Source organism: Notolepis coatsorum (genome assembly GCF_963971535.1).
Source record: "Notolepis coatsorum genome assembly, chromosome: 15".
NCBI lineage: Eukaryota > Metazoa > Chordata > Actinopteri > Aulopiformes > Paralepididae > Notolepis > Notolepis coatsorum.
The window spans coordinates 106,501,931-106,525,125 of NC_140179.1; positions in this window are offsets into that span (position 1 = coordinate 106,501,931).

Genomic DNA, 23,195 nt, shown 5'->3' on the forward strand with positions numbered 1-23,195 from the left:
GAGGGGAGGGAACAGATGGTGGAAGTAAACGGTACCCTATCCCCCCCCCTCACAGTGAGCTGTGGTGTTCCACAAGGAAGCATACTAGGACCGCTACTATTCCTAATTTATGCAAATGACATGTCGTCAGCTTGTGACTGCAACTTGTTCCTGTTTGCGGACGACTCAGCCCTGCTGGTCTCTGACAAGAACAAGTTACAGGTTGAAAAAGCCCTCAGCTCGGAACTAGGCAAAATCTGCATATGGCTCGCCGACAACAAACTATCATTACACATGGGCAAAACAGAGTCCATTCTCTTCGGTTCAAATAACAAACTCAGCAAGACCGACGGCTTCTCGGTTACAGTGGGTGACAATATTATCACAAGGAAAGATGAAATTACCTACCTGGGTTCCATCCTAGAGGCTAATCTTTCCTGTGACAAAATGGCATCCAATGTAATAAAAAAAGTCAACCAACGAACGCGATTCTTGTACCGGATCTCCTCTCTGGTAAACAAGAATACCCTGAAGACTCTAGCAGGAGCACTCATTCAAGGGTACTACGACTATGCTTGCACCTCATGGTACCAAAGCACCTCAAAGGCACTAAAAAACAAATTACAAACATCTCAAAACAAGCTAGTCAGACTACTACTTGACCTGACTCCTAGAACCCACCTCACCCCTGCCCACTTTGACAACCTAGGATGGCTTAGAGTAGACGACAGAGTACAGCAACTTGCAATGGGCCTGGTCTACAAGATACACTACGCGACCAAGGTACCCATGTACATGTCAAAATACTTCCCAAAGGTCAGTGAATACCACGATCACAACACCAGAGGGAGCTCCACAAATCATGTAAAACCCAGATTCGGCTCAAACAAGGGACTAAACACGTTTCGCAATTATGCCACATCAATGTGGAACGCCCTGCCTAAAGCTGTAAAGGAATGTGAATCACTACCCACCTTCAAAAACACTCTCAAAAAACACCTACGTGAGACTGCAATTCGAAACTGGCCCCTACAAATGTCCTAACCTAGTTGTACAGTAAATGACCAAGTAAGGCTTTGTCAATATTCCAATGTACAGTGTAAAATGTGTGTGTGTCCCCTACCCAACCCCCCCCCCCCCCCACCTCCAATGTACAGCCCTCACCCAACCCCACCCCACCAACCTCCTCCAATGTACAGTTTCTACGCCAAATGTATATACACTCCTTTTCTGGACACTTTTGTATCACAAACAGTACTGTATTTGCAAATCTGATATGTCATAAATGTATAGATGTAGCAGTACTGTCTATCTGTATGTCATGTATGTCATATATGTTATGATGAATTGAAAATGGGGGACCCTGGTGGAAACAAGACGAAAGTCTTTCTCTGGTCTGCATCCCCTTAACAATTGTATGTATTGAGATGTACTGTACTGTACCCATTCTGCAATCTGTTAATAAACTTTTCAATCAATCAATCAATCAGTCTATGACCAGCTTCTCTCCCCCTCTCCTGTAGTCTATGACCAGCTTCTCTCCCCCTCTCCTGTAGTCTATGACCAGCTTCTCTTCTCCTCTCCTGTAGTCTATGACCAGCTTCTCTCCCCCTCTCCTGTAGTCTATGACCAGCTTCTCTCCTCCTCTCCTGTAGTCTATGACCAGCTTCTCTCCCCCTCTCCTGTAGTCTATGACCAGCTTCTCTCCCCCTCTCCTGTAGTCTATGACCAGCTTCTCTCCCCCTCTCCTGTAGTCTATGACCAGCTTCTCTCCCCCTCTCCTGTAGTCTATGACCAGCTTCTCTCCCCCTCTCCCGTAGTCTATGACCAGCTTCTCTCCCCCTCTCCTGTAGTCTATGACCAGCTTCTCTCCCCCTCTCCTGTAGTCTCAGGGCTGTACACTGCGACGAGATGATCGCAAATTGCCCCTTAATTTGGTCGTTGCGATTGGTAAATAATATTTGGGGGCGGGCTTGCGAGTAGTGATTGCAACCCTTGCATTCGCATTTCACTCCTAAATTATCCAAGGCATGTGATGACGCCACTCACGCGAGCTGAGCACTCAGGTATGATCAGCGGGGAAAATCGACTGAGCACTCACTCTGATAGACTGGCTGACTGTCTGATTTAGCTATGAAGAAAAGTAAAGTTAGTAGTATTGCTTCATATTTGAGCTATAGGCTAACGTTAGTGTAGTGGTCCCGACTGTAGCAGGACGGCGGAGCTATAGGCTAACGTTAGTGTAGTGGTCCCGACTGTAGCAGGACGGCGGAGCTATAGGCTAACATTAGTGTACTGGTCCCGACTGTAGCAGGGACGGCGGAGCTATAGGCTAACGTTAGTGTAGTGGTCCTGACTGTAGCAGGACGGCGGAGCTATAGGCTAACGTTAGTGTAGTGGTCCCGACTGTAGCAGGACGGCGGAGCTATAGGCTAACGTTAGTGTAGTGGTCCCGACTGTAGCAGGACGGCGGAGCTATAGGCTAACGTTAGTGTAGTGGTCCCGACTGTAGCAGGACGTCGGAGCTATAGGCTAACATTAGTGTACTGGTCCTGACTGTAGCAGGACGGCGGAGCTATAGGCTAACGTTAGTGTAGTGGTCCTGACTGTAGCAGGACGTCGGAGCTATAGGCTAACGTTAGTGTAGTGGTCCTGACTGTAGCAGGACGGCGGAGCTATAGGCTAACGTTAGTGTAGTGGTCCCGACTGTAGCAGGACGGCGGAGCTATAGGCTAACGTTAGTGTAGTGGTTTTGATTGATTGAATTGATTGAAAACTTTATTAACAGATTGCAGAATGGGTACAATACAGTACAGCTCAATACACACAATTGTTAAGGGGATGCAGACCAGAGAAAGACTTTCGTCTTGTTTACACCAGGGTCCCCCATTTTCAATTCATCAGGACATATATGACATACATGACATACAGATAGTCAGTACTGCTACATCTATACATTTATGACATACCAGATTTGCAAATACAGTACTGTTTGTGATACAGAAGGAGTCAAGAAAAGGGAGTATATACATTTGACGTAGAAACTGTACATTGGAGGAGGTTGGGTGGGGGGGGTTGGGTACACTGGGATATTGACAACCATACTGGGTAATTTACATTGGAGGTGGTTGGGGGGGGGGGGGGGGCACACTGTATAAGCAAGCAAAACTGTACATTGAGGGGGGGGAGACTCTGTACAAACAAACAAAATTGTACATTGGACTATTGACAACCATACTAGGTAAATGACTGTACATTGGAGGGGGTTGGGTTAGGATATTTACAGGGGCCAGTGTTGAATTGCAGTCTCCCGTAGGTGTCTCTTGAGAGAGGTTTTGAAAGTGGGTAGTGATCCACATTCCTTTACAGCTTTGGGTAGGGCGTTCCACATTGATGTGGCATAATTGCGAAACGTGTTTAGTCCCTTATTTGAGCCGAATCTGGGTAGCAGGACGTCGGAGCTATAGGCTAACGTTAGTGTAGTGGTCCCGACTGTAGCAGGACGTCGGAGCTATAGGCTAACGTTAGTGTAGTGGTCCCGACTGTAGCAGGACGTCGGAGCTATAGGCTAACGTTAGTGTAGTGGTCCTGACTGTAGCAGGACGTCGGAGCTATAGGCTAACGTTAGTGTAGTGGTCCCGACTGTAGCAGGACGTCGGAGCTATAGGCTAACGTTAGTGTAGTGGTCCCGACTGTAGCAGGACGTCGGAGCTATAGGCTAACGTTAGTGTAGTGGTCCCGACTGTAGCAGGACGGCGGAGCTATAGGCTAACGTTAGCCCATTTCGTGACTGTTATGCACCGAGGGCTAGGCTAACGTTAGTGTAGTGGTCCCGAGTGTAGCAGGGACGGCGGAAAAGCGGTCAAAGCGGACTCCACAACACTAGTTCCATTTGTGAGGAAAGGGGGTGGGTTATATTGACAACGCTTGGCAACAGAAGTTTAAACATAACTTCATATTTATTGGTTATTCGTTTCTGTATATCATCCACTTTCCATCTCCGTGTGTTAGACTCTTCCTGTTTACATTCGAGTGTGACGTCATCACCTACGGCAGCTTAGACGATCAAAACGCGAGGGGGGGGGGGCTGGCTCTCTCGTTCGTTCTCGCCCCCTCTCTCTCTCTCGCTCTCTCTCTACATTCAATGATTTAAAGTAGCCAAACGTTACAGACAGTATAAATATTAACTGGATAGTTGATGATATAAACATTTAATTTCATTATCTGAAATATTCTAAAATCATTAAGTCTGCTATAAGCCATTATCCCGTTGTGTGTGATTATTATTTTCTCACAGTAGTGTGTGTGTATATATATATATATGTGTGTGTTTGGCTAAAGTGGATAGAAAACACTGTGCAAAAAAAGGCACCCAAGAGTTTTTATATAAATGGTCTTAGATGTAAATAATTGGCACCTTGCATGGTTGCCTCCGCCGTTGGTGTGTGAATGTGAGTGAATCGGTAAAAATGTGAGGAACAAATTGTAAAGCGATTTGGATAAAAGCGCTATATAAATGCAACCATTTACCATTGACCATTTAATAATATGGATGAATTGTAAGCGTCAAGATAAGTGGGATGGTGTGAATTGATCTCTTAGGAGTAACTAACTCAGAAGTATGAAAATGTAATATTACCTTTTAACCTACTTTGTATGAAAGGCTTCATCTATGTGCAACAATGATAATTTTTTGAAAATCTGTTGCAGCGTATCTTGGAACCGTTCAACTGTACAAGCACACCCTTCCCATTACGTATTTTTTTCTTTTTTTTTTAAACTTTTTTGGCTAAATAGGCCTTGTTTTATAAATGTGTATACAGAAACAATTCTGTTGCTTTTGTTGATATTCATTGATAACAGTGCTGTAATTTCATTTTCAAATAAATATGCATGATCAAGTTCAACAAGGTGTGCTTTTATTTTGATATTCCACGTTGAAATTACGTAATACATTAAGTGTGGGGTCGCCGAAAAGAATCCTAAATAAAATGGGATCGCAGACCGCATCAGCTGGAACAGTCCATGGTTGGGGTGATTAAGGTCCTTGATAATTTTCTGGGCTTTTTTAATGCACTGGCTCTCAGATTTCCTGGATGGGGGGGAAGCTCACATCCACGGATCTTTTGTGCTGTCCTCATGACTCTGCTCCGCTCTGAGGTTGAGGTCGGTGCAGTTCCCCCTCCAGGCGGTGATGCACCCCGTCAGGACGCTCTCTGTTGTCCCTCTGTAGAACGCCTTCAAGATCTTGGGTGTCATGCCGAACTTCTTCAGCCTCCTGAGGTGGTAGAGGCGTTATTGGGCCTTCTTTACCACATTATTATGTGGATGTCCCAGGTGAGTTTGTTGGTGATGTGGACACAGAGGAACTTAAAGCTGCTGACTCTCTCCACTGCAGCCCCGTCGATGGTGATGGGGTCCAGCTTCTCTCCTCCTCTCCTGTAGTCTATGACCAGCTTCTCTCCCCCTCTCCTGTAGTCTATGACCAGCTTCTCTCCCCCTCTCCTGTAGTCTATGACCAGCTTCTCTCCCCCTCTCCTGTAGTCTATGACCAGCTTCTCTCCCCCTCTCCTGTAGTCTATGACCAGCTTCTCTCCCCCTCTCCTGTAGTCTATGACCAGCTTCTCTCCCCCTCTCCTGTAGTCTATGACCAGCTTCTCTCCTCCTCTCCTGTAGTCTATGACCAGCTTCTCTCCCCCTCTCCTGTAGTCTATGACCAGCTTCTCTCCTCCTCTCCTGTAGTCTATGACCAGCTTCTCTCCCCCTCTCCTGTAGTCTATGACCAGCTTCTCTCCCCCTCTCCTGTAGTCTATGACCAGCTTCTCTCCCCCTCTCCTGTAGTCTATGACCAGCTTCTCTCCCCCTCTCCTGTAGTCTATGACCAGCTTCTCTCCCCCTCTCCCGTAGTCTATGACCAGCTTCTCTCCCCCTCTCCTGTAGTCTATGACCAGCTTCTCTCCCCCTCTCCTGTAGTCTCAGGGCTGTACACTGCGACGAGATGATCGCAAATTGCCCCTTAATTTGGTCGTTGCGATTGGTAAATAATATTTGGGGGCGGGCTTGCGAGTAGTGATTGCAACCCTTGCATTCGCATTTCACTCCTAAATTATCCAAGGCATGTGATGACGCCACTCACGCGAGCTGAGCACTCAGGTATGATCAGCGGGGAAAATCGACTGAGCACTCACTCTGATAGACTGGCTGACTGTCTGATTTAGCTATGAAGAAAAGTAAAGTTAGTAGTATTGCTTCATATTTGAGCTATAGGCTAACGTTAGTGTAGTGGTCCCGACTGTAGCAGGACGGCGGAGCTATAGGCTAACGTTAGTGTAGTGGTCCCGACTGTAGCAGGGACGGCGGAGCTATAGGCTAACGTTAGTGTAGTGGTCCTGACTGTAGCAGGACGGCGGAGCTATAGGCTAACGTTAGTGTAGTGGTCCCGACTGTAGCAGGACGGCGGAGCTATAGGCTAACGTTAGTGTAGTGGTCCCGACTGTAGCAGGACGGCGGAGCTATAGGCTAACGTTAGTGTAGTGGTCCCGACTGTAGCAGGGACGGCGGAGCTATAGGCTAACGTTAGTGTAGTGGTCCTGACTGTAGCAGGACGTCGGAGCTATAGGCTAACGTTAGTGTAGTGGTCCTGACTGTAGCAGGACGGCGGAGCTATAGGCTAACGTTAGTGTAGTGGTCCCGACTGTAGCAGGACGGCGGAGCTATAGGCTAACGTTAGTGTAGTGGTTTTGATTGATTGAATTGATTGAAAACTTTATTAACAGATTGCAGAATGGGTACAATACAGTACAGCTCAATACACACAATTGTTAAGGGGATGCAGACCAGAGAAAGACTTTCGTCTTGTTTACACCAGGGTCCCCCATTTTCAATTCATCAGGACATATATGACATACATGACATACAGATAGTCAGTACTGCTACATCTATACATTTATGACATACCAGATTTGCAAATACAGTACTGTTTGTGATACAGAAGGAGTCAAGAAAAGGGAGTATATACATTTGACGTAGAAACTGTACATTGGAGGAGGTTGGGTGGGGGGGGTTGGGTACACTGGGATATTGACAACCATACTGGGTAATTTACATTGGAGGTGGTTGGGGGGGGGGGGGGGGGGCACACTGTATAAGCAAGCAAAACTGTACATTGAGGGGGGGGAGACTCTGTACAAACAAACAAAATTGTACATTGGACTATTGACAAAACCATACTAGGTAAATGACTGTACATTGGAGGGGGTTGGGTTAGGATATTTACAGGGGCCAGTGTTGAATTGCAGTCTCCCGTAGGTGTCTCTTGAGAGAGGTTTTGAAAGTGGGTAGTGATCCACATTCCTTTACAGCTTTGGGTAGGGCGTTCCACATTGATGTGGCATAATTGCGAAACGTGTTTAGTCCCTTATTTGAGCCGAATCTGGGTAGCAGGACGTCGGAGCTATAGGCTAACGTTAGTGTAGTGGTCCCGACTGTAGCAGGACGTCGGAGCTATAGGCTAACGTTAGTGTAGTGGTCCCGACTGTAGCAGGACGTCGGAGCTATAGGCTAACGTTAGTGTAGTGGTCCTGACTGTAGCAGGACGTCGGAGCTATAGGCTAACGTTAGTGTAGTGGTCCCGACTGTAGCAGGACGTCGGAGCTATAGGCTAACGTTAGTGTAGTGGTCCCGACTGTAGCAGGACGTCGGAGCTATAGGCTAACGTTAGTGTAGTGGTCCCGACTGTAGCAGGACGGCGGAGCTATAGGCTAACGTTAGCCCATTTCGTGACTGTTATGCACCGAGGGCTAGGCTAACGTTAGTGTAGTGGTCCCGAGTGTAGCAGGGACGGCGGAAAAGCGGTCAAATAATAATAATAATAATAATAATAATAATAATAATAATAATAATAATAATACTAATACTAATACTAATACTAATACTAATAATAATAATAAATTAAATTTGTACCACACTTTATATTTGTGAAAATCTCAAAGTGCTACAGGAGATAAAGGTAAAAAGTTAAATGAATAAAAACAATTAAAATGAATAAAACAACCAATGAAATGGAAGAACATAAAAATAAAATAACAATAATAATAAAATGAATAGAAGTAAAAATAAAAGTAAAATAATAATTCAGGCAAATGCCTTGTTAAAAAGAAATGTTTTTAGGCCCCTTTTAAAAACCTCAACGGACTGTGGTGCTCTCAGATGGTCGGGGAGGGCATTCCACAGCCGAGGAGCAGCTGAGCAGAAGGCCCGGTCACCCATGGTGCAGAGGTGTGTCCTGTGTTTGGGTTGGAGTGTGTTTGAGTGTCCAGAGAGGAGGGAGCAGGTGGAGGTCGGGGGAGCGATGAGCTCCTTTAGATAGGAGGAGGGGGCGTTGCTGTGGATGCACTGATGGGTGAGGAGGGAGACCTTGTATTCAAGCCTGGAGGAGACAGGGAGCCAGTGTAGGGAATGGAGTATGGGTGTGATGTGATCATATTTCCACACTCTTTAACATGTGTTAATGTCGAGTCATTTATTTATATAGCGCATTTAAAAGCTCAAAGAGCCGACCAAAGTGCTGTACAGTAACTACAGAATTAAAAACTATAGACACAGTCACACAGTGTAACAGAGGACAATACAACATGACAAAAGACAGTCAATACAGTAGGACCACAAGACACTGACATAGTACAGTATACAATATGTTATGACACATACTATACAGCCAACAATACAGTGAGACATAAGATACTAGCTGATATGTTATGGCAGTAGGACTACACAACAGACAGTACAGTAAGACATAAGAGACTAGACGATACGTTATGGCAGTAGGACTACACAACAGACAGTACAGTAAGACATAAGAGACTAGATGATATGTTATGGCAGTAGGACTACACAACATACAGTACAGTAAGACATAAGAGACTAGATGATATGTTATGGCAGTAGGACTACACAACAGACAGTACAGTAAGACATAAGAGACAGGGAATGATGATACAGTAACGATAGGTTATGTATATAACCTAGTTATATTAGTATTGGCTGAGCGTCCCGCTCTAGCCTAATGAGATACCCCTTATCTCATAGTACCTACTGTACACCACCACGAACACAATTAAATACACCCACACCTGACCGGGTCCCGCCCCTATGGAGGCATAGCCTATAAGACCATGGTCCTGGTCCTCGCCAAAATCCCGTTCCAGTAAAAGATCCCTCAAAAGGGAACTCAGGGCCGCTTAGAGCGGGACGCTCAGCCAATACTAATATAACTAGGTTATATACATAACCTATCGTTATATATCGTATGGCTATCGCGTCCCGCTCTAGTCTAATGAGATATGGGTTAGAGCGGACGCGAGACCCGACAGATGTACCCCCTGAGGACCCGTAAGCCCACATCAAGGGGTGCGGGGAGCCCTGTCACCCCATCCTCCCTAACGAAGGGGGGGCGCAGTCAACTCCACCTGAATGCGAACAAGAGGGAACTAGAACCCCTTGAACACACCGCACAGGCGGAACCACGTGTGACTTAACACACTGTGGCCCATACCCACACACTCCTGCTACCCTACCAAAGGACGGGAAGCAGGAAAGGCCACAGACCCCAGAACCGCCTGGGAGACAGAACCCCCGGTCATGTCCATGAGGTAAAACCTTACAAAGGGGCCCGGGGAGGACCATGAAGCTGCAGCACAGATGTCCTCCACCGAAGCCCCACCCAGGAGAGCGGCAGAGGCAGCCACCCCACGAGTGGAGTACGCCCTGACGCCCCCAGGGGGATCCTGCCCAGCCAACGTGTAGCAGAGGGCAATGCCCTCGCACAACCAATGGGACAGGCGTTGTTCGATAGTGCCTTACCGGCATGAGAACCACCGTGACAGACAAAAAGCTGAACGGTGACCCCGAGGTCCTGAGTACGGCTGAGGCAATTCCCAAAGCACGGACCGGACATGACCGTGAGGAGGCGGATGAAACGCCTGAACCACAATATCCCTGGAGCGGAAGAACTCCGGATATTTACAGGCACGAAGGCAGGATTAGGCCGCAGAGTGGCACCGCAATCGGAACGAAAGACAGGCACTCTGGTCGTACCGAGAGAGCACAAAGCACACCCACGCGTCAGCGGAGGTGACGGCCAGCGAGAACGCGGTCTTGAACGACAGCTGTTCCAACGGCGCCTGCTCGAGCGGCTCAAACGGGGCCAAGGACAACCGACCGAGGACCAGTTGAAGATCCCAAGTCGGAGCCCAGGAGCGTTGCACCGGCTTAACGCGTCGAGCGCCAAGCAGGAAACGCTTCACAAGAGGGTGGCTAAACAAGACATCCCCTCAAACCCCTCATGATAGGAGGATATAGCTGCTGCATATACCCTCATCGTCGAAGCCGACAGTCTATCAAGGAGAGACTGGAGGTAACTAAGGACAGCATCCAGGGGGCAGGAGACTGAGTCCCAGCCCCCCGCCTTACACCACACTTGGAACATACGTCATCTGCCCGCGTAAGCGCGACAGTGGAGGGAGCATGCGCATTCCGGATGGTAACACCATCAGGATCAAGAACCTGCGCCCCTCAACGTACCCGTCCCAACAACTGACCTAACAGATGTATGGGGAAGAATCCCAGGCGGCACGGCATCGGTCCCAGACCTGCCTGGCTATGTCCGGACGTAATCCCCACCCATCAGGATGAGGACCGCCCGCGACAGTACACCTGTACCCACATTCACCCTGCCGGGGATTTGGGGAGCCCTCAGGCCGCGCAGATGGAGGACACCCATAGCCAGCCGCCCGCCGCCTGGTGCAGACGGGGGGAGCGTACTCCTCCCCGTCTGTCGATACACGACACTGACATCGTATCGTCAGTCCTGATCAACACCATTTGTGGACCAGAAGGACCGCTTTTAACACCAACACATTGAACGTAGCGCAAACCGGGCAGCATGGTTTGCCAGCTGCCCCCTACTGCGTTGGCCCGACGCGTCACCAGTGAGGGAGGCGTCGGTGAAAAACGTGACGTGAGACAGCGCCGCAACCGTCCTAGGACGGAACCTCCCGAGCGTGTTGACAACACGCTCTGAGAGGGATGCCCATAGCCCTCCAACCGTTGACTGGGAAGAGGAGTACTCTACTTCCAGTCTGCAGCAACCCCAGGCTGGTAGAGACCTGCCTGGTACGAGACCTGACGATCCACCTTGACCGCGAAGGACCAGAACGTCGTCAGGGCAGAACACTCCGTAACCCCTGACGACGCAGAGGCCCCAGTGCGGCCTCCACGCACTTGGTGAAGATGTGGGGAGCCAGAGAAAACCGAACGGCAGCCTCTGGTACTCATACGCTAACCCTGCAAAGGAAGCGTAGGTAAGCCCTAGGATGGAAGATCGGAGATGCGCATACGCATCCTACAGGTCTATGGAGGAGAACCAGACCCCCACCTGACAGTGTTCAACAGGTAGGAGACGATCCAAAAAATGCTGAACCTTCCCATGGGACAGGTCCAGCCTGGTTCTGACACCCCCCCTCCCGATTTCTCAGGCAGAGAACACCGGGAGGAGAACGCCACGACGATGGCTTGCTTCGTCCACAGAGATTGGATCTCGTTGACCAGAGCTGTCAATGCTGGAGACCCTGACAATAGGGTCTGTACCAAACCTGAAAACGGGTGGGGTTGTGTAAACACAAGTCCCCGCCTCAGCGTTCTCTCCATCCACCTCGACATATGGTACTGCCGTAGTCATATGTGATGACACTCCCAACGCACCCGCCGCCATGTGGCGCAGGTCCGCCAGGAACTGTAGATAGTTGGCCCGGTCCCCCCGCTGTGTGTAGCCAACCCTGCAACCGTGCGAGCAGAGCGTTCCGTGTCGGGACATCTGACCCTGACACCACCCACGAGGCAATCGCACCCAAGGGGGGACCCCGACAGAAAGGGCCGGTTTGATACGGGGGGCTTCCTAGGTGAAAAAAGCCCCCCCACTGAACACCCCTCCAGAACATGCTGAGGAGTTGTTCTGCAGCCGGACATGCAAGGTGTAAGGACCCCATGGGTTCCTACACACCGTAGCCCTGCAGTAATATTACTACCACACCAAAATAGCTTGTGGCTGGGTCAAAGCTAATAACGTCAACAACCTCGCGCGATGTGTCGACGTCGGCTGGCCCTCAAGGCCCCGCCACCAGACACAATTTTTTTAATAGAAAAAAACAGCAATTCGAACACAGTTCTAATCGCTGCCAATTCCATACCGTGGCGGTACAGGCTTTAGCAGCCCACCAGCCACTCGCCAGGCCGACCCACCCATGGTTTCAATATGTCAAAAACAAAGGATTGATGTTAACACGGAGCACCAGTGGTGGTTGCAAACAGCAACCTCCACTGTGGTGTGCACCATGAAAGGGTTAAATGAATAAAAGAACTAAACCACAAAATACTGTAGAATGAGCAAACCCATATACACAACGTTAAGGGGAGGCGGACCAGAGCGAACTAGTCCCGCCTTCATTCAAAATATTCACAACAGCACACCAGCCCTAGCTTAGCCCATTTACCAAAAAAGGTAAACAAAGCCCCCCCCCGCACTACTCCCCCAGTAGACACCGATTGACCATCAGCATAAATGGTTGAGAGGAGAGAAAGCTATAGCAAAGACAGACCTTCTCATAGCAGAGTGACAGAACGAAACAGTAGCCCCCTACACTACTACAGCCTAGCGTGAGGCGATGTGGGACCCAGATCAACAACCGCCTGCACACAGACACGCAACATGTTTACCATGTCGGCTGGACCCATAGCCCCACTACTAAGGCTGAGCCCGAACCCTGTTTTTAGGGTTCGAACGTTCGCCAGGGTTATCGAACGAACGTTCTAACGTTCGTTTTTTGTAAATTTTTTAATAAAAAAAAAATTTATTACTTTTTTTTTTTTTTTATATATATATTTTTTTTATTATTATTATAGATCCTACGGAGGGCGGCATTGCATAATCTATTGGTGAAAAAACATGTTGTTTACAGTGGTGGCTGTTCATGTAAACATGTAATTAAACAAAGCACTCAGAAGAAAATAAACAAGCTACTGAGTACTGCATAAAGTTCCTACTTATGATAAACAATAGCCCTTGCACACCGCAGTCACGTAAGGGGCTAGATAAACAAATGCATTCGTTTTGTGGCATTCACGTTATATAGTTAGTGTTACACGTTCAATAACAGGTATTCACTCTTGGTCGACGGGAAGGAGAGAGGCGCGCGCCTCAGCTCCTTCCACCGTCACCTTGGAACGGGGGACGGCAGAGAGACAGAGAGACACCGGCGCGGGGGTCCCGCCGGGCTCCCAACACGCCCAGAGTGTTTCCAACGCAACCACCTCCCGCCATGAAGCTCGCGCTCCGTGGCCGAAAAAGGCTGGTATTCAATACTATTCATTAATGATCCTTCCGCAGGTTGACCTATGGAAAGTTGTTACGACTTTTACTTCCTCGGCGGGGAGCTAACGCTACGTTAATGCTTCTCTCAAGCAGATCAATGGCGGCATTGCCGGAAGTAAAAAAAATAATAAACGCTTGCCGATTGGTGGTAACAGCAGAGGCGGGTGCAAGCGGTGTGACGTAATTGGCAGAATCGCCTGTCATTCAATCAAAATTGTTCTATTGCATTGGTTGAGACAAGAGCTCTGGTTGAGTATCCAGCAACAGCCCGGCAGAGACCATACTGGTTGAGCCGAGCGATCTCACTCGGGGGACGCGCCGCTTCACATCGCCTCACCGTCGTTGCGCCTGCTTTATTTTTTTTCACCGAACGTTCGAACCCATTAATTAAAGTCCGAATGTCAGCTTAACGAACAAACGTTCGAACGTTCGAACGTTCGGGCTCAGCCTTACCCACTACCCGACGCCAATGTGGATAGGAACTAGCCAGCTGAGCCATAACCCGCCGTTAAGTCCCATCCTGCAGTAGTATAGCTCTACTGCTACACCGCCGAGCTCACGCATCGGCCCCAGATGGGGACACCATTCCACAGACTCCACCGGAACACAAAGGTAACGTACCTGGCTAGGCTACCTAGCCACGGCCTACCCTGTTGTCAACCCATTTACCCGTAAAAAAGGTAAATAGGACTCAGCAAAACCCCCACAACAGCTACCGACTGACCTTCATTGATGAACCGGGCAAGAGGAGGGAGAAGTGACAACATCTCACGGCGGAGACATTAGAACAGCGTAGCAGTTAGCATGTAGCAGTAGTGTTAGCATGTAGCATTAGCGTTAGCATGTAGCATAGCATTAGTTGTTTAACAGCACGGCCAAGACCGTTTGGAAACCGCTCACTGCAGTGAAACGTTCACCAAACCATCCTGCCCCCGGCGCCAACACACAACATGGTTGTGTAACAAACCAGCATTACTAACACTAATACCCATGCCTGAAGACACAGGGCCTACCTGGGTACAAGCTGGCCCGACAGCCAATCTTGCACAGCTGAGCCTTGGTCTGCTGCCATCAGACGAGGAAACATCAACATAGGCCGTCGTGTCGCTGAAAACATGCTTCGAAGATGCCAGCGGCCAGCAACCTCCGGTAAGCTTTCAACATTACACAATTCCTCCAATCTTTTTCATACTGCTAGTTACATAAGGTGCATTGCATCCACTATGATGGAACGAAAATAGAGGAAGGGTGTTTGGTGACCAGGACCATGGTCTTATAGGCTACGCCTCCATAGGGGCGGGACCCGGTCAGGTGTGGGTGTATTTAATTGTGTTCGTGGTGGTGTACAGTAGGTACTAGGAGATAAGGGGTATCTCATTAGGCTAGAGCGGGACGCGATAGCCATACGATATATAACTGGACACTGTACCGAACACAGAACAGCAACACCAGGGGGACTGAATAAGCACTGGGCTGACAGAGAGACATGTAGAGAGAATGGTGAGGGGATTAACCCTTTCACTACCACACTACAGAAGGTTAAACCTTTCACTACCACACTACAGAAGGTTAACCTTTCACTACCACACTACAGAAGGTTAACCTTTCACTACCACACTACAGAAGGTTAACCTTTCACTACCACACTACAGAAGGTTAACCTTTCACTACCACACTACAGAGTGGTTAAACCTTTCACTACCACACTACAGAAGGTTAAACCTTTCACTACCACACTACAGAAGGTTAACCCTTTCACTACCACACTACAGAAGGTTAACCGTTCACTACCACACTACAGAAGGTTAACCTTTCACTACCACACTACAGAAGGTTAACCTTTCACTACCACACTACAGAAGGTTAAACCTTTCACTACCACACTACAGAAGGTTAAACCTTTCACTACCACACTACAGAAGGTTAACCGTTCACTACCACACTACAGAAGGTTAACCCTTTCACTACCACACAACAGAAGGTTAACCTTTCACTACCACACTACAGAAGGTTAAACCTTTCACTACCACACTACAGAAGGTTAACCTTTCACTACCTCACTACAGAAGGTTAACCCTTTCACTACCACACTACAGAAGGTTAACCTTTCACTACCACACTACATAAGGTTAAACCTTTCACTACCACACTACAGAAGGTTAAACCTTTCACTACCACACTACAGAAGGTTAACCCTTTCACTACCACACTACAGAAGGTTAACCTTTCACTTCCACACTACAGAAGGTTAACCTTTCACTACCACACTACAGGAGGTTAAACCTTTCACTACCACACTACAGGAGGTTAACCCTTTCACTACCACACTACAGAAGGTTAAACCTTTCACTACCACACTACAGACGCTTAACCTTTCACTACCACACTACAGAAGGTTAACCTTTCACTACCACACTACATTAGGTTAACCCTTTCACTACCACACTACAGATGCTTAACCTTACACTACCACACGACAGAAGGTTAACCTTTCACTACCACACTACAGAAGGTTAACCCTTTCACTACCACACTACAGAAGGTTAACCTTTCACTACCACACTACAGACGCTTAACCTTTCACTACCACACTACAGAAGGTTAACCTTTCACTACCACACTACAGAAGGTTAACCCTTTCACTACCACACTACGGAAGGTTAACCGTTTCACTACCACACTACAGAAGGTTAACCTGCCACACGACAAAGGGTTAACCCTTTCACAACCACACTACAGAAGGTTAACCCTTTCACTACCACACTATCTTTATGTTTATTGTTATTTGTACTTACAAACATACATTCTGGAATAAAATAAGTAAAAGAAGAACAGTTCAAATGTGCAGGAAAGGTCAAAAAACCCAAGGGCTGGTTCCCTCCTGTTTTTCTGTAGATCAGGTGTGCTGAACAAGATGGCTGCCTGAGCTGAGAGCTCTGCATTTCCTCGACTTTAATATCATTTCTTACCTTCACTCAGTGAATAATTTAACTATTCTTTTACTCCAACTTGGAGTAAAAAGTACAGACAACAAGATGTCATTAGATCGTGGTGGTCGTGGTGGCACTGGTCGAACGACACGCAAGGGCAAACAATTCGGCGAGGACCAAACACAAGAAACTGAAAAGGATGAACCTGAACTTACATTACAGGCAATTATGTCAGAATTTAAATACCAACATACTGTGGTAGTAGAACGACTGGATGGCATCGACACACGCTTGGGAGATATGACCACCGAAGTATCGGCAATCAAAGTCACGCTAAAAAAAAACAACAAAGCACTGGAGACACAGAAGCTACGCCTGGATGAAGTAGAAACCCGGGTCTCAACAGCTGAAGACACTCTGACAACCAACAAGAAGTCAGCAGACAGTGCAAATAAGAAGATACAAGCGTTAGAAATAAAATTGGACATACTAGAAAATAAAGAAAGGATGAAGAGCTTGGTTCTACTGGGTCTCCCAGAAAAATCCGAACATGGACAAGAACTCATTAACTATATTGAACAGAAGTTACCACATTGGCTGAAGATCCCCGACAAACAAATCGACCTAGAACTAGCCATGCGCTCCGGCCGAACCCCACCTGAGCCAGGAAAACCACCAAGACCAACATTGATTCGTCTCCTACGGGTCAGAGACGCGAAAATGATACTACAAACAGCAAAGAGGACACCAATACAAGAAGAGGGAATCAAACTCACCATTCGTCAGGATCTGCCAAGGGAGGTGCGGATTAAGCGCAGAGAGTTCGACGATGTGATCAAAGTGCTCATTCAGAAGAGTATCTTCCGAGGGTTTGCATATCCAAATCGACTGCGAGTCCTTCAAGAGAACAACATCATCCTCTTCAACGATCCAACGGCGGTGAGAGAATTTCTCGAGACACTTGAACTGGCGTTGTAAGTTACACATTGACTCTGTATTCTGCCACCAAGAGTGGAGGTAAGACGTTGTTAAATCCCCTCCTTGTGAAGTTACATAAGGTGCATTGCATCCACTATGATGGAACGAAAATAGAGGAAGGGTGTTTGGTGACCAGGACCATGGTCTTATAGGCTACGCCTCCATAGGGGCGGGACCCGGTCAGGTGTGGGTGTATTTAATTGTGTTCGTGGTGGTGTACAGTAGGTACTAGGAGATAAGGGGTATCTCATTAGGCTAGAGCGGGACACGATAGCCATACGATATATAACTGGACACTGTACCGAACACAGAACAGCAACACCAGGGGGACTGAATAAGCACTGGGCTGACAGAGAGACATGTAGAGAGAATGGTGAGGGGATTAACCATTTCACTACCACACTACAGAAGGTTAAACCTTTCACTACCACACTACAGAAGGTTAACCTTTCACTACCACACTACAGAAGGTTAACCTTTCACTACCACACTACAGAAGGTTAACCTTTCACTACCACACTACAGAAGGTTAACCTTTCACTACCACACTACAGAAGGTTAAACCTTTCACTACCACACTACAGAAGGTTAAACCTTTCACTACCACACTACAGAAGGTTAACCCTTTCACTACCACACTACAGAAGGTTAACCGTTCACTACCACACTACAGAAGGTTAACCTTTCACTACCACACTACAGAAGGTTAACCTTTCACTACCACACTACAGAAGGTTAAACCTTTCACTACCACACTACAGAAGGTTAAACCTTTCATTACTGTTGTGGAAAATGTGTATACGGGGGTGGAGGTAGGAAAGGGGTTAGTCTTGACTAGTTTAATATAGGTCAACTAGCAGGGCTCAAAGACACTAGGGCGACAGTCTGGCTGATGTTCTTAAAACAGCCTCAAGATAGGCAGATGGACATTTCAGTACATCATATCGTGTGCTCTAATCTTGTGTCTTTTCTCTCTTTCACACATACACAGCACACACACACAGACACAGCACACACACAGACACACAGACACACACATACACAGCACACACACACAGACACAGCACACACACACAGACACACACACATACACACACAGACACACACAGTCACACAGCACACACACACAGACACAGCACACACACACAGACACACAGACACACACATACACAGCACACACACACACACAGACACACAGACACACACACATACACACACAGACACACACAGTACACACCGACACACACACACACACACACATTCCCTGTGTCACAATACACACATACAATACACACACGTCTGTACACAGACGCACACACACACAGACACACACACACAATACACACATACAATACACACACGTCTGTACACAGACGCACACACACACAGACACACACACACATACACACACACACACACACACAAACACACACACACACACACACATCTCACTAAATCTTTATCTCTCTTCGATGTTCTTAATGTTTTACATCATATCGTGTGTGTACATCATATCTTGTTTATCTCTCTTCGATGTTCTTAATGTTTTTATCTAAATCTATGTTCTTCTTAATGTCTTTATCTCTCTTCATGTTCTTAATGTTTTTATCTCTCTCCGATGTTAAATCTACGTGTCATCTTAATGTACGTCATGTCATATTTGACATGATATGACACGTCATCATATCTGTCATGTGGGGGCAGGACTGAGAGGGGATTTAGGGGACAGGCAGAGGGATTGAGGGTAGAGTGTTTTTTGTTCAAGCTGTGGTGATCCTCTGCTCGATCCATAGCTTTTGCTGTTAAGAACTTCTTTTCCTAAATAAATTACCTACTTGTTAAAATTGGAACTATCGTCTCCTGCTGTGTTAAACAACCATCAGCCACAACATTTGGTGACCCTTGACCTGTAGATCGCTCCACCGGGCCTTTTCATACGGCCAGTTCCTGGAATCTCCCGTAGACATTCTGCCGGTTGTCGACAAAAAAGGTAAGCGTTGGGCTTGTTATTATAAATATCCGTCAGAGTTTCTGCGGGAGGAAAAAGTGAGCTGGCTGTGTGAACTGGTTTTCGGATATGGACGACTAGAAAATGAACACGAGTGGTGAGGTGTTTACACTAGGGCGATTCCTCTTTTAACGGGCTATAAGTGCGCCACTAATCAATTTTAATTGCATGTTTTCGACCTCTGGTCAAATTTTGCTCCATCTGTTCAAACTTCTCCTTGATCCCTTTCCCTGATTCCTTTACGACACTCTCCACATTCCTCACCACCTTGTTATAACTGTGCCTTCTGTCCTCTGTAGATAAGACTCTCAATTTTCAAAACAAAAACCGGTGCCGCTCTGCTGTTATTCAAAACACACTATTACAGCTGGCATTCTCTGTGTCAAACTAATTACGTTTACGGATACACTATTGTTCGTTTTCTTATTGGCTTGTGAGGTTGTTGCTACAGAGAGGCTAGCTGTCCTACACACACACACACACACACACACAGTCACACACACACACACACACACACACACACACAGACAAACACACACCGACACACACACACATTCCTGTGTCCCGGTAGACAGCGGGTTGTGACGCACACACACACAGTCACACACACACACACACACAGTCACTACACACAGACACACACACACACACACACACACACACACACACACACACACACACACACACAGTCACACACACACACAAACACAGTCACACACAGACACAAACAGCACACACATACACACACACAGACACACACACACACATTCCTGTGTCCCGGTAGACAGCGGGTTGTGACGCACACACACACAGTCACACACACACGGTCACACACACACACACACACACACAATCACACACAAACACACACACACACCGACACACACACAGAAACACACACACACACAGTCACTACACACAGACACACACACACACACAGACACACACACACACACACACATTCCTGTGTCCCGGTAGACAGCGGGTTGTGACGCACACACACACCGACACACACACAGACACACACAGTCGCACAGACATACACACCGACACACACACACACACATTCCCTGTGTCACAATACACACATACAATACACACACGTCTGTACACAGACGCACACACACACAGACACACACACACAATACACACATACAATACACACACGTCTGTACACAGACGCACACACACACAGACACACACACACATACACACACACACACACAAACACACACACACACACACACACATCTCACTAAATCTTTATCTCTCTCTCTCTCTCTCTCCTGGGTTTGCTGACCCCTGTTGGTGGGCCAAGGTGTAGCATACAGACTCATCACATCTCTTTCTCTCTTGGGTTTGCTGACCCCTGGTGGTAGAAAACACACACACACACACCGACATACACACATACACACACACACACACACACACACACACACAGTCACACACACACACAGTCACTACACACAGACACACACACACACACACACACACACACACACACACACACACACACAGTCACACACACACACAAACACAGTCACACACAGACACAAACAGCACACACACACACACACACACACAGACACACACACACACACACACATTCCTGTGTCCCGGTAGACAGCGGGTTGTGACGCACACACACACAGTCACACACACACGGTCACACACACACACACAATCACACACAAACACACACACACACCGACACACACACAGATGCACACACACACAGTCACACACACACACACACAGTCACTACACACAGACACACACACACACACACACACACACACACACACACAGTCCTGTGTCCCGGTAGACAGCGGGTTGTGACGCACACACACACAGTCACACACACACGGTCACACACACACACACACACACAATCACACACAAACACACACACACACCGACACACACACAGAAACACACACACACAGTCACTACACACAGACACACACACAGACACACACACACACACACATTCCTGTGTCCCGGTAGACAGCGGGTTGTGACGCACACACACACCGACACACACACACACACACACACATTCCTGTGTCCCGGTAGACAGCGGGTTGTGACACACACACACACAGTACGCACACACACACAGTCACACACACACACACACACACACAGTCACACACACACACACACACAGCAAAGACACACACACACACACACACACACACAGACACACACACACCGACACACACACACACACACACACATTCCTGTGTCCCGGTAGACAGCGGGTTGTGACGCACACACACACAGTCACACACACACAGTCACACACACACACACACACAATCACACACAAACACACACACACACCGACATACACACATACACACACACACACACACAGACACACACACCGACATACACACACACACACACACACACACACAGTCACACACAAACACACACACACACCGAGTTGTAGTAGCGTTGTAGTTGTAGATCTAGGTTAACTGTGTCCTGGTAGATCTAGGTTAACTGTGTCCTGGGGTAGAGTAGTAGTAGATCTAGGTTAACTGTGTCCTGGAGTAGAGTAGTAGTAGATCTAGGTTAACTGTGTCCTGGGGTAGAGTAGTAGTAGATCTAGGTTAACTGTGTCCTGGAGTAGAGTAGTAGTAGATCTAGGTTAACTGTGTCCTGGAGTGGTAGTTGTAGAGTAGTAGTAGTTGAAGTACAACCACACACACACATACACAACACAATAAACACACATACACACTAAACAACGATGCATACAGCAGAGGACATACTGTTAGACCGGAACCCGCTCATAAAGAACCTAATTCTCAAGGTTGGTGTCCGGTGGCAGAGGCGTACAAAGGCCGGGGACACAAAATGGCCTTCCGGAGGTACTTTTGATCTCGACGTATGCGAAGAGATGAATGTAATGATTCGTAACCACAAGCCAGGCGACAGCAGCAAAAAGAGGTTGAAAAAGAGGACAGAAGAGTTGGGGGTAATGAAGCTCTACGCCCAGAAGGGGAGAGCATACAGGCAGGAAGCTTTAGCGCTAAATCAGAGAGAGACGGATATAGGGAAACCAACATCCCCACCTTATGTCACGCAATTGCCGGTGGGCACTGTGACAATAAGAGGAGAATATGAGGAGACGGAATTAGGGACCCCCGCTAGGTCAGAAACCCCCGCTAGGTCAGAAACCTCCGCTAGATCAGAGACCTCCCTTAGGCGAGATACCCCCCCCAAACTGACCCCGCAGGATCTCTATCCGAAAGTCCTGGCGGCATATGGCGAGACAGTACGTCGGAAGTTGTATGATGCAGAGGAAGAGGAGGTAGAGAACCTGGGCAGGCAGAGGGAGGGAGTCGGGAGGAAGATAGAGGAAGAGGCCCGTCAAAATATGGCACAGCAGACATCAGGGAAACACGGGGCGTGTGGCCACACCAAACTGTTGACTGATGAGGAAGATGAGAACGACACGAAACCAGCACAGGAGAAAGGAAACATTACAGGAACCCTGACTTTCGCCCCTACATTCCTGGGAAGTGTGACAAGTACAGGCCAGTTTCCCCTGCTAATAAAGGGGAACGATATCTTTCACATGCCATGGTCACCTCTAGACATCGATGGCATAATAGCAAGACTACCGGACCTTTCAGAAGGAGCCTCCAGGTGGATCACGCAGTTTGAGGAAAATACGTCATCTTTTCTGCTAGCAGTGGGTGACGTCAAATCCCTGTTGATGCGCTTGCTAGGAATTGGTGCCTGCCGGGACATCATGGGTGATACATCGATGCGAGTGGCATGCGACACGCAGGCCCATGATGGAGACATATTCAACGCGCATAGAGCGGCGTTGTGGTACAAACTCAGGAATCAA